The following is a 12,878-nucleotide window of genomic DNA, read 5'->3' on the forward strand; positions in this document are numbered from 1 at the left end:
GAACCTTTTCCCCTCTGTTTTCTTCTGGGAGTTTTATGGTTTCAGACGTTATTTACATTCAAATCTTTAATTCATTTGAGTTACTTTTTGTGTACGGTGAAAGTGTCCAGTTTCATTCTTTTGCAGGTGGATATCCAGTTTCTAAGCAGTATTTATAGAAGAAACTTTCCTCATTGTGTGATCTTGGCACCTACCTGTAAAAGTTTAGTTGACTCTGTACAGGCGGTTTTACTTCTGGGCTCTCTATTCTCTTCCATTGGTCTCTGTTTTACAACAGTACAATACCGCTTTGATTACTATTACTTTGTAATAGAATTTGAAATAAGGCAGTAGCTTTGAGTGGTTACTTTGGATTTCAGTTCCCATGAGTCCAAGAAGCAGACGCCTGGTGAATAAATCCTCCCGAACATGATATTCCTCGTGACAGATATCCAGGGAGCCAAAGGCCTGGGACAAGAATTACCACCAGCCACCTCGTGTGACACTTGCTCAACTGACAGTGTCAGGATGCTGCTCTCAAACGTAACAAGACACCACACGAGACCATCCTCCAACAAACGTAAAGGTGGCGGGGGCACCACGTGTGCCCCAAGGATCTCTGCAAAGGTCAGGGGGACAGCTCTCCTGAACTTTTGTACCACGTGTTGCCTGCTGGTCAGGTAGCCTTGAAGACTTTAATGCCCCAAATTCTGCATTCATAACATTCTTTTTTATTATTTTATTTTTGGCTGTGTTAGGTCTTCGTTGCTGCACAAGCTTTTTCTCTGGTTGCAGGGCATGGGCTTCTCATTGCAGGGGCTTCTCTTGTTGCAGAGTACGGGCTCTAGGGCGCTCCAGCTTCAGCGGTTGTGGCTTGTGGGCTCAGCAGCTGCAGCTCCCGGTCTCTAGAGCCCAGATTCAATAGCTGCGGTGCAGAGGCTTGGTTGTTCCACAGCATGTGGGACCTCCCCAGATTGGGATCTAAGCCGTGTATCCTGCATTGGCAAGTGGAATTCTTTACCACTGACCCATCAGGGAAGCCCAATAACATTCATTCTAGAACACAGAAAAGCTAATCTGATCTTAAGTCAGGGTTTTGGCAAAGTATGATGTTTCCTGTTCCTATCATTTAGTTTTCTAGTTATGCCATCAATTAAGAGGCCAATTGACTTTATCTAATTGATAAATAGCAGGAAAAAGGTAAGTTCCTTGCTGTTGTTCAGTTGCTAAGTCGTGTCCAGCTATTTTCCACCCCATGGACTGCAGCACACTAGGCATCCCTGTGCTTCACTATGTCCCAGAGCTTACTCATACTCATGTCCAATGAGTTGGTGATGCCACCAAGCCATCTCATCCTCTGTCACCCCCTTCTCCTTTTGCCTTCAATCTTTCCCAGCATAAGACTCTTTTCCAATGAGTCAGTTCTTCACATCAGGTGGCCAAGGTATTGGAGCCTCATCTTCAGCATCAGTCCTTCTGATGAGGGTTGATTTCCTTTAGGATGGACTGGTTTGATCTCCTTGCTGTTCAAGTGACTCTCAAGAGTCTTCTCCAGCACCACAGTTTAAAAACATCAATTCTTCAGTGCTCAGCCTTCTTTATGGCCCAACTCTCACATCCATACATGACTACTGGAAAAACCATAGCTTTGACTATATGGACCTTCGTCAGCAAAGTGAGGTCTCTGCTTTTTAATACGCTGTCTAGGTTTGTCATAACTTTTCTTCCAAGATAAGTTCCTTACCTGGAACAAAACTTCACAAAGGCGGTATCTCCCCTAGCTCAAAGCTTTCTGAAGCCCACTGTACCCCCCATTGCCTCTCTCACTTTCTTGAACTTCAGAGTCCTACACAAACTCCATGCAATGAGATTCCTCTCTAGGTGTAAAAGATTTCTTTGGCTGAGTTCTGGGCTTCGTTTTCCGGCATGTTTTCACTGCCTCCATGAGAGGATTTATGCCCACATCCCTTGAAAACATGGCCCTTCTTTCTCTTTATTTTCTCGTAAGTTGTACAAACCTATCTTCCTGAAGTCAGAAAGAGAACCTCATACCAGGGTGAAAAATATCTCCACCTGCAGGTATCTCTACATGTGATCGTGACACTAAAACAACCAGTTAGCATGTGTGTGTGTTACCCAAGCATTCTCCACATTCACTTACTTTATGAGTGTCCACTGGAGTCCATTTGTTTCTGTCCAACTCCCCCCGCCTTAGTGATGGGACCATGGCCACAGCGTACCAACCACCTCTTGCCAGGTCAGCCACTCTCACCACCACTTCCCAGCACCCCAGCTGCCCTCTGAGGCTGTCAGCAGAGAGCCACGGAACCAAACTTCTAGAAACACTGTTGCTGTTTTTCATGTCTCCCTTGCTTCTAGAATTCCCCATCATTAATTCGCCGCTGTTGCGCTAAGTTGTATCCATCGCTTTTGCGACCCCATGGACTGTAGCCCGCAAGGCTCCTCTGTCCATGTGGTTCTCCAGGCAAGGATACCGGAGTGGGTTGCCATTTCCTTCTCCAGAGGATCTCCCTGACCCAGGGATCGAACCCAAGTTGCCTGCATTGACAGGCGGCTTCTTTACCACCGAGACACCAGGAAAACCGCCCCTCCCCCACCCCTGCCCATCATTAATGGAAAAAAGCTAATGAGAGGCTAATAAAACCTCTCAGCCTGACATTCCCGAGTCCTCTCTTGTCCTGTGATGAAAGACGACCTAGAAGCAAATTCTGCGGGAAATGTAGGTCTTGTTTCAGGATTGTTCTGCTCCTGTGTAGGCAGGAGGCCAACCTTATCTTCAAACATTCAAGCTGCCCAGGTTCTTTGACTTTGTCCATTTCAGCCATACTTCAGCTTTATCAACTGGTAATGGGTATGGATCAGAGCTTAATCGATGACACAGACTGTCCATGGCATGTATCATCAGCAGTTCCGAGACCTCCCAAGGCGAATATATTTTATACTGCTGAGAAGCTGGACCATCCAAGAGCTCCCTCCCAGGACCAGAACACCTTGACCCTTCAGTAGAAATGCTTCCCTGGACTCTGCTCCTCCCCCATTGGCCCATCTCTTTATTTTCCCTCAAACACACTCTATTATCATCTCTCCCACTGTAGCCTTGCTGACACCTTCCTTCCACCTCCTCCCAACCTTCCTCCTCCCTCCTCTGAACTCAGGATATGTCACTCATTTGTTTTGAAATTTTGAATTCCTAGAATTTTTTTTTTTTTTTTTCCAGCTGTGCTGGGTCTTCATTGCATCATGGGCTTTCCGCTCGTTGCAGCGAGTGAGGGCTACTACCTTGTTGTGGTGTGTGGGCTTCCCACTGCAGGGGCTTCTCTTGTTGCAGAGCACGTGCTCCAGGATGTGCAGGCTCAGCAGCTGCAGCTCTTGGGCTGTAGAGCCCAGGCTCAATGGTTGTGGTGCCCAGGCTTAGCTGTTCTGTAGCACGTGGGATCTTCCCAGACCAGGGATCGAACCTGTGTCTCCTGCATTGGCAGGTGGATTCTTTACCACTGAGCCATCAGGGAAGCCCCTCAAATTCTTAAAGTTGGTGGTGATGGTCAAAGTTGTTTTTTTTTTAGCAAATCCTGGGCAGGAAGACATTCTCCTGAATTCTCTTCTTGTTTTAAGATTTTTTTAAGTTACCTAAATCTTTGATACACTTGGAATTTGTTTTGGTGTAATGCATGAATCAAGGAAACAGTTTTTCCCATTTGTCTCAGCACCTATTTATTCGAATTTTCCCCAGTGATTCTTTTTAATATAAATTTATTTATTTTAATTGGAGGCTAATTACCTTACAATATTGGAGTGGTTTTGCCATACACTGACATGAATCCGCCATGGGTGCACATGTGTTTCTCATCCTGAACCCCTCTCCCACCTCCCTCCCCACCCCTTCCCTCTGGGTCATCCCAGTGCACCAGCCCCGAGTACCCAGTCTCATGCATCAGACCTGGACTGGCGTCCCCAGTGATTCAAAATGTCATCTTCATTATAATTTAAGTTCTCATCTATCTGGGGTCTCTTTTTATGGTTCTATATTCTGTTCCACTGATCTGCCTAGCCATGGAATGACATGAAACTGTTCTAGTACTTATGGGTTTTTAAATCTACTTTGATATTTGCTAGAGCTGGTCTTTTCTCACTATGCATGCTTTTCAAAAACTTCCTGATTATTACCGTTTACTTTTCCATATGAACTCTATAATCATCTTGTCTGGTCCCCTTCCACCAAACCACTATTGCTGACATCAGATCTGAATTTCAAAACTGATTCTGGCTACAGTGTGAAGAACAAGGGTACATGAGGGAAGACCAGTGTGAAATGCTATCACACAAGTTCATAAGAGAAGTGAGGGTCACCTGGACTAGGAGGGTGACAGCAGAGACGAAAGAAGATAGGATCAAGTGATATGGAAAAATTAAAATTGGCAGGACTTAGTGACAAAAGTAATTTGATAGTTTAGAAAGAGGTAGGTGGCTTAGGTGATTTTCTAGTCTTGCCTGGACAATAGAGATCCAATCCGGAACAATCCAAGGATGCAATGTTAGCTTTGGGGTTGTCCTGAAAATCAGGGTGCTTTTGGAAAAGACTTGGAGTTCTTTGTAAGGCGATATCATGGGTTCAGACAAGATGCCCCGAAGTGAATTGCCTCCCCCAGCCAGTATCAGGTATCAGGAATGCTAAACCAGCTTCTAGAACATTTCACGGGCTGTGGGGGGTGTACCCATGACTTCAAACCACGTGGCTCTAAATGGCAATAGTGTATTCTGAGACATTCCATCACATCATATTTGCAGAGGCAACCTGTGGTTAGTGAAGAAAAAAAATACTTCAAAAGTTGTCCTTTCTTCAGTTCCTCAAAAAGTGGTATTACTGTAAGTCTCCACTCCTAGGTATATTATACCCAAAAGAATTACAAATGAGAACACAAAGAGACCCTTATATACCCATGTTCATAGCAGCGGTATTCACAACAACCCAAAGCTGGAAACAGCTCAAATGTCCATCATCAGATGAATGGACAAACAAATGTGCCAAATCCATACAATGGACTACGAAGAGCCTTTGAAAGGAAGGAAGTTCTGACACATGCTACAACACAGAGGGTCCAAGGAAGCACTATGGTGAAATAAGCCAGAAACAAACGGACAAATACAGGATTCCATTTATGCAAAGTACCTAGAAGAGGCAAATTCATAGAAACAAAAAGTGGAATAGAGGTTACCAAGGAGCTGGAGGAAAGGGGAAATGGGGAGTTATTATTAAATGGATAAGAGTCTGTTTGGCATGATTAAAAGCTTCAGGGAATAAGTAGTGGTGATGGTTATATAACGTTGACAACTTAATGCCACTTATTTTACACTTGTTGCTGTCGTTTCATCGTTAAATCGTGTCCGACTCTTTGCGACCCCATGGACTGTAGCCCGCCAGGCTCCTCTATCCATGGGATTTTCCAGGCAAGGATACTGGAGAGGGTTGCCATTTCCTTCTCCAGAGGATCTTCCCAACCCAGGGATTGAATCTACATCTCCTGCGTTGGCAGGCGGCTTCTTTACTGCTGAGCCACCAGGGGAGCCCTAATTGGACAATTAAAAGTGGCTAAAATGGTAAAAAAATGTTATGTGTATTTTACCATATTTGAAAGGATAGAAAAAAATCACAGGAACTAACATAATATGGTAGGTCAATTATACTTTAAAAACAAATAAACAAGCAAACAAACTCATAGAAAAAAAGAGATTAGATCTATGGATACCAGTAGTGGGGAACAGAGGGAAGAGAAACTGAAGGAAAGCAATCAAAGGGTAGGAACTTCCAGTTATAAGATAAATAAGTACTAGGAATATAGTGTACAACATGGTTAATGTAATTAACATTGCTGCATGTTACATACGAAAGTTGAGAGTAAATCCTAAGAGTTCTTATCAAGCAGAAAACTTTTTTTCCATTTCTTTAATTTTGTGTCTCTATGTGATGATGAATGTTCACTGAACTTATACTGATAATCATTTCATGATGTATATAAGTCAAGTATTTGTGCTGCACACCTTAAACTCATAAATTTAGAATAGAAAGTCTTAAATTATACCTCGATAAACCTGGAAGGAAAAATGATTCACTTTATGTTGCGTGTATTTCACCAAACTAAAAAAGAACATATGTTTTTTTAAAGTTTCCTTTTCTTATGAAAGAATGTGCCATAACAGAGGGGCCTCCCCTCACCACTAAGACAAATTCTGACCACGTGATTACAGCTATATGTCATATTAGCTCTCAGAGACCCAGGTTTTGCACAGTAGGCAACGCACTCTCTCACTCAAAACAATGCAAAATATTTTGGGAAACAAACTGTACTGCCTGCATCTCCGGAAATCCCCTCCCAAGTGGCTAACCACAAAGGGAGGAAACATAACTCGATGAAACCAAGTTTACAGTCAAAACCTCGAGTCCCTATTACTTCGTTCTGTACTAGAGCAAGGCAGTGCAAGCAGGCACTTGGGAACGATGTGACTGATTGCAGCGGTTAAGCTTGCTCTGCCCTGGTCTTTCTTTATGCCATCATGTAGGCATAATCTTATTTCCAAATGTATTTTGAAGCAAATAGGTCTAAGGCATTCGATTAAACAGAAGCTATTTAAAACTCAGTTGGCAGATCACCTGAAAATTCAGTTAACAGAATTAGGCAGTGTCCTTTGAAGAGCTCTGAAGACAGCTGGGGATGAAACTGTATTACTGTTGGTAAAACTGATACTACAAATAACCGCTGAGCTAGATTACCAAGTTGCCAATGCTACTTCCATGCAAAAAGGAGTATATATATATATATATATATGTTTGTTCCAGAGGACGCCCTAAGAGGAATCTGTCATAAAATGCAGGAGAGTCTAAATGCAAGAACAGGGACCTCCCTAATGATCCAGTGGTTAAGAATCCACCTTTCAATGCAGAGCACACAGGTATGCTAAGATCCCACATGCCATGGGGCAATCAGAGAGCCTGTGTGCTGCAACTAGAGAGAACCTGCTCACTGCAGCGAAGACCCACCACAGCCAAAATCATCATCATAATAAAATGAATAAACAAACATGTCTAATCCTCACAATGACTGTACAAGACATTCTTCCCATTTAAATAAATAAATAAATGCAAAAACAACCTATCCATTGAGTGAAGAGTACTATGTTTTTCAGAAGAAAAGAAAGGATAATTGATTAATACTGTACAAATAAGCAGATGGAAATTACTTACAGTGATAAAATTCTTGGGGAAATTCTACACAAGCGAATTTTTCTAACCACCTAGTCATAATGATATGAAAGAGTATGCAAAGCTCCAAGTGTTGGCTCAGTGACAGTAAATGACAGGTAGGAATAAAGGAAAATGCTTCTCAAGGGAGGAAAGTAATAAGCCTTCCAAGTCATTGCTATATATCATGAAGATGTGGGAGCTTTTACATCCGCAAGTTTATGGATATCAATGAGTTTGGGGAAATACCAAGTTAAGGAAGATAAGGGTAACAGGAAGGTAAAGTGAAATTTTCAGCTGAGGCCCCTGAAGTCGACTTTAAGCTCTAAAGAGGTACAAGAATACTTAATAAAGGATTTATAAAGCAGATGACGTAATTTTAGAAAGAACGATTACACACCTATTAGAATGACCAAAAATTGGAACACAGACGATACTAAGTTCTGGCCTGCTTGTGGGGCAACAGGAACTCTCATTCATTTGTGTCTTAGTGTTAGTTGCTCTGTCATGTCCGACAGCTTGCAAACCCCTGGACTGTAGCCCACCAGGCTCCTCTGTCCAAGGAACGGGAGTGGGTTGCCATTTCCTACTCCAAGGGACCTTCCCGCCCCAGGGACTGAACCCACATCTCTTTCATCTCTCATGTTGGCAGGCAGGCTCTTTCACCACTGCACCACCTGGGAAGCCCGAGTCTGCAGACTGAATGTACACCAGCCAGAGGGAAGTTTACGGTAAACTGTGAACCTTGGCGGAGAAGGCGATGGCACCCCACTCCAGTACTCTTGCCTGGAAAATCCCAGGGACGGAGGAGCCTGGTGGGCTGCAGTCCATGGGGTTGCTAAGAGTCAGACCTGACTGAGCAACTTCACTTTCACTTTTCACTTTCATGCATTGGAGAAGGAAATGGCAACCCACTCCAGTGTTCTTCCCTGGAGAATCCCAGGGATGGGGGAGCCTGGTGGGCTGCCGTCTATGGGGTCACACAGAGTCGGACACGACTGAAGTGACTTAGCAGTAGCAGTAGCCATGAACTTTGGGATAATGATGACGCAGCAGTACAGGTTCATCAATTCTACCAAATGTGTCATTTTAATGAGTGACGTTGCTAACGGGGGAAGCTATATACATGTAGGTACAAGGGGTATATGGTGCTACATTTGAGATTCAACAGATGCAAAAAAAAAAAAAAAGCCCTCAGATAAGGAACTTTCCTTATCTGGCTAAAAGCAATAACTTCTGGGAAATAAGGCTCCCATAAATTCCTCTTCAGGCTGGACGTACCCCCAACAAGGGAGAAGCCAAATAAAATCTAACCCAATTCCCTTCTCCAGAGAAGGAACAAGGAAGTGGTTGCCAGGGATGAGGGTGGAGCAGGTACACAGCTGGAGCACAGATTTTTAGGGCAGTGCAAATACTGTGTATTATAATGACGGCTGTGTCCCTGTGTGTCACTGTGTGTGCTTCAAGAACAAGAAAGGCCACTCATACCTGTGTAAAGAAGCACTGTCGCAAACTTTCTCATCTCCCATCTCTCTTCCTAAAACCCATTTGTCTTTCCAAAGAAGCCTATTTGTTTGTTCTTCCCATAAGACTTTCTTCCACTAAATTAGGTTTATAATTCTTTAACCATTTAAGAGGCCAGCTATTTCCTTTGATGGTTCCCATGTGCATTGGAAACAAACCCTTTCTCCTGCTCATTTGTTGTTTACCAGTGTAATTCACAGGCCCCAGGTACAGAACAGAAGAGGGTAGAAGGAAAGTTTTTCTCCCTTCCCCCACAGCAAAAAGGGAAAAATCTGTCAGCTCAGCCAACCGCAGTGCAGGAAAGGTGAGTGTGAGTTGGGCTTCAGGGACAACCACAAGCAAGGTGGGAGTGCCGCTTTCTCCATCTCTCATTGCTGCTTCTCTCAAGGTCAATCTCTCCCTCTGTGGACGGGTTCTTCCCCATAGCTGGCAGGGACACGGCCGTAGGAGGGCTGACTCATACCTCATGGGCTTGCCAACTAAGAGAGCCGGAGACCCTCTTCATCAAGTCAAAGGTCAGAGATTCCCAGGACTAGGCTTCCCTGGTGGCTCAGTGGTAAAGAATCAGCCCGCCAATGCAGGGGACACGGGTTCCACCCCTGGTCCAGGATGATCCCACATGCCTCGGAGCAACTAAGCCCAAGCACCACAACTACTGAGCCCAGGAGCCAAAACGACGGAGCCCACAGGCCCTGGAGCCTGCGCTCCACAACCAGAGGGGCCACTGCAGCGAGAAACCCTCGCCCCTCGCCTGGAGAGTAGCTCCCCTCCACGACTAGAGAAAAGCCCTCGCAGCAGTGAAGACTCAGCACATCCAAGCCTGGAGAGTAGCTCCCCCCCTCCACGACTAGAGAAAAGCCCTCGCAGCAGTGAAGACTCAGCACATCCAAGCCTGGAGAGTAGCCCCCCCCTCCACGACTAGAGAAAAGCCCTCGCAGCAGTGAAGACTCAGCACATCCAAGCCTGGAGAGTAGCTCCCCCCTCCACGACTAGAGAAAAGCCCTCGCAGCAGTGAAGACTCAGCACATCCAATAAATAAATTAATTAAATTATTTTTTAAAAGAGAGAGAAATCCCCAGGACTTAAAGCAACTATGGCTGCTCTGTCGCTTCAGTCATTTCTGACTCTTTGCAACCCCATGGACTGTAGCCCTCCAGGCTCCTCTGTCCATGAAATTCTCCAGCCAGGAATACTGGAATGGGTTGCCATTTCCTTCTTCATAAAGCAACTATACTCCAATTAAAAAAATAAAATAAAAAATCCCCAGGACTGACCAATATTGGGGATCATACCTAGCTCCAGCCAATCATTAGGTAAATTAAGAAAGCCAATTGGTAAGAAACTGGGGGCTCCCATTGAACCATGTGCTGAAAAGCAATATTTCTGAGAAGAGAGTGCCACTCCAGGAAGACAGAGCAGTCCTTCCAAAGAGCATGGTGAAGACCTCAGAAACACAGGCCACCTAGATGGCTCCCTTGGCATCCTGAATCCCCATCCCTCGGGCAGCCTGAGGACCTGGGCTTCTCCCCTAACATTGGGCTGGCAGGAGTGGACGGGGAGCAGCAGAATCCTGCCCTGGACCACAGCCAGTCATCTGGAGCTTTTTCAGCTTGTCAGTGCTCAGCTCCCGGAGGGCTGAAACCTTCTCCCTTCTGGGTCGCTTTATTCAGACCACTTCTGAACGGTGTCAATCAGCCCATGAGACACCCGCGTCTCTCCCGTATTTCTCCTAACATTTATCCGCACTCTGTGCCCCCTCGACTCAGAGTCACTTGTCTTTGAAACCCAGACCCCAAATGAGCTGTGCTGCACTCCTCTTTGGAGTAGATCTTGGTCCAGGAAGCTATCGATGAGCGGGAATGGGAAGGGGCAAAGACCAGCTCTTGTCCCACCCTGGCCTGCCGACCACCAACCCTGTCTGCATATCCCACTTCTGCTGAACCCCACTCTCCACTGTTACCCGTGAAGGTGCCTCTGCCCTTGTGCAGACTGCATGCCACGCCCTGCAAAGCTTTACAGAGATAAATTTAGACATAAAACAGGAAGTAATTCTCTGTGTCGCTGAAAATGATCTAAGAGAAGTTATTTTAAAGCTGAAGTGTGGGGGTTTGGTTCTCAGACAGCGTGGATCAGACTCACCAGAAGGGCTCGTTCAGGTGATAGAACGGGGTCCACGCCATGAGTTTTCTTCAGTAGGTTTGGCGTGGGGCCCGAGAATTTGCATAGCTAAAAAGTGGATGCTGTCGGGCCCAGGCCCACACTTTGAGAACTTCTATGGCAGAGGCTTAAGAAGAGAGAGAAACCGTCTTTAGGCCACAAGGCTCTCATGTGAAATTGCAGCTATTGGCCAAAGTCTGCTAAGGCGCTCTTTAGCGCTGACTCTGACAAGTGTTGTGTTCTTCAGACAACCCCATCTGCACTTCACGTTGTTCTCACTTGTCTTTGTTGTTCGGTCGCTAAGTCGCGTCTGACTCTTAGCGACCCCACAGACTTCAGCAAGCCAGGCTTTCCTGTCCTTCACATCTCCCGGAGTCTGCTCAAACTCGTGTGCCTTGAGTCGGTGATGCCATCCAACCATCTCATCCTCTGTCGCCCCCTTCTCCTTTACTATGAAATAATTATTGTTTATCTTTACTAAGATACCATAAAAACTTCTAGGAGCCTCAGTGTTCTGATCTATATACAGATAGTATCTATATCTTTATATATTTACTGAAGTTTTCTAATAAAATTCATGAGTTGCTCAGTGAAAAGCTTAAATTATAGAATTTTTTAAAAATTCTATTGATGTGGATCATTTTTAAAGTTTTTATCGAATTTGTTACAACATTGCTTCTATGTTTTGATTTCCTGGCCACACGGCATGTGGGATCTTAGTTCCCCTAGCAGGGATCGAACCTATCCAATGGACTGTCTGGACAGTTCCAGGGCGAAGGTCCCTTGATCGAGATACTCTTAACAGCTCTGGCTCTCTGGAATGTTGGCCAGATAGGTCAGCTCTGAGGCTCTCTTGGGGAGAGGGAGGAATCTAAGTGGGACCTGGGCTGGGCAGGGGGGCTAGTGCCCATGTTAGAAGCTGGGAGGAGCCAGATGCCTAAAAGAATAAAGAGCCTTTCTCCCTCAGGAGTGAGCCAAATAGTTGGACCTCTTTCTCCTGGACTCTCTGCTGGTTTGCTCTGTTTTCCTACTTTTAACATTCTGACTGTAAAGGGAAAGAGAAAGAATCAAGTAGCCTTGAAGAAGTTGGCCCTCTGACTCATCAGAAGATCCTTTCCCACCATGCCCTTGGTTTCATCACTGTCGGAAACGGAAGTGCTAGTTCTCCAAAGGTGGAATGAAAGGCTGAGATCCTGGACTCTCCCAGAGTGGTGGGTCTCACCTTGGCTGCATATTAGAAACAGATGGGAAATTCAAGAACAAATTCTCAGGGACCAGGCAGCATCGCCAAGCCAATTAAATTGGAATTGTGCGTGTGAGACTCAGACCAATATATTTTAAAACTCCCTAGGTGCGTCTAATGTGTAGTCGAGGCTGTATACTACCACCCTGAAGACTAAAGCTGGCTGTGCAGTCAAATTACCTGAGGGACTTTTAGAACTACTGTTAAGAAAAAAAAAAAAATACTAAAGAAGACCTCAGACCAATTAAAATCAGATCTCTGAGGATTGTGGCCAGGTATCAGTATGTTTTTAAAGTTTCTCAGGTTTCTAAGTTTCCTTAGTGTGTATGTGTAAACCACATACAACATAAAGTTTACCATTTTAACTTTTTAAGTAAATAATTCAGTGGGCTTCCCTCATAGCTCAATTGGTAAAGAATCCGTCTGCAATGCAGGAGACCCTTCCTGGGTTGGGAAGATCCACTGGAGAAGGGATAGGCTACCCACTCCAGTATTCTTGGGCTTCCTTTGTGGCTCAGCTGGTAAAGAATCCACCTGCAATGCGGGAGACCTGGGTTTGATCCCTGGGTTAGGAAGATCCCCTGGAGAAGGGAGAGGCTACCCACTCCAGTATTCTTGGGCTTCCTTTGTGGCTCAGCTGGTAAAGAACCCACCTGCAATGCGGGAGACCTGGGTTTGATCCCTGGGTTAGGAAGATCCCCTGGAGAAGGGAGAGGCTAC

The sequence above is a fragment of the Bos mutus genome, chromosome 24, assembly GCF_027580195.1.
Source record: "Bos mutus isolate GX-2022 chromosome 24, NWIPB_WYAK_1.1, whole genome shotgun sequence".
In the NCBI taxonomy this organism is placed as follows: Eukaryota; Metazoa; Chordata; class Mammalia; order Artiodactyla; family Bovidae; genus Bos; species Bos mutus.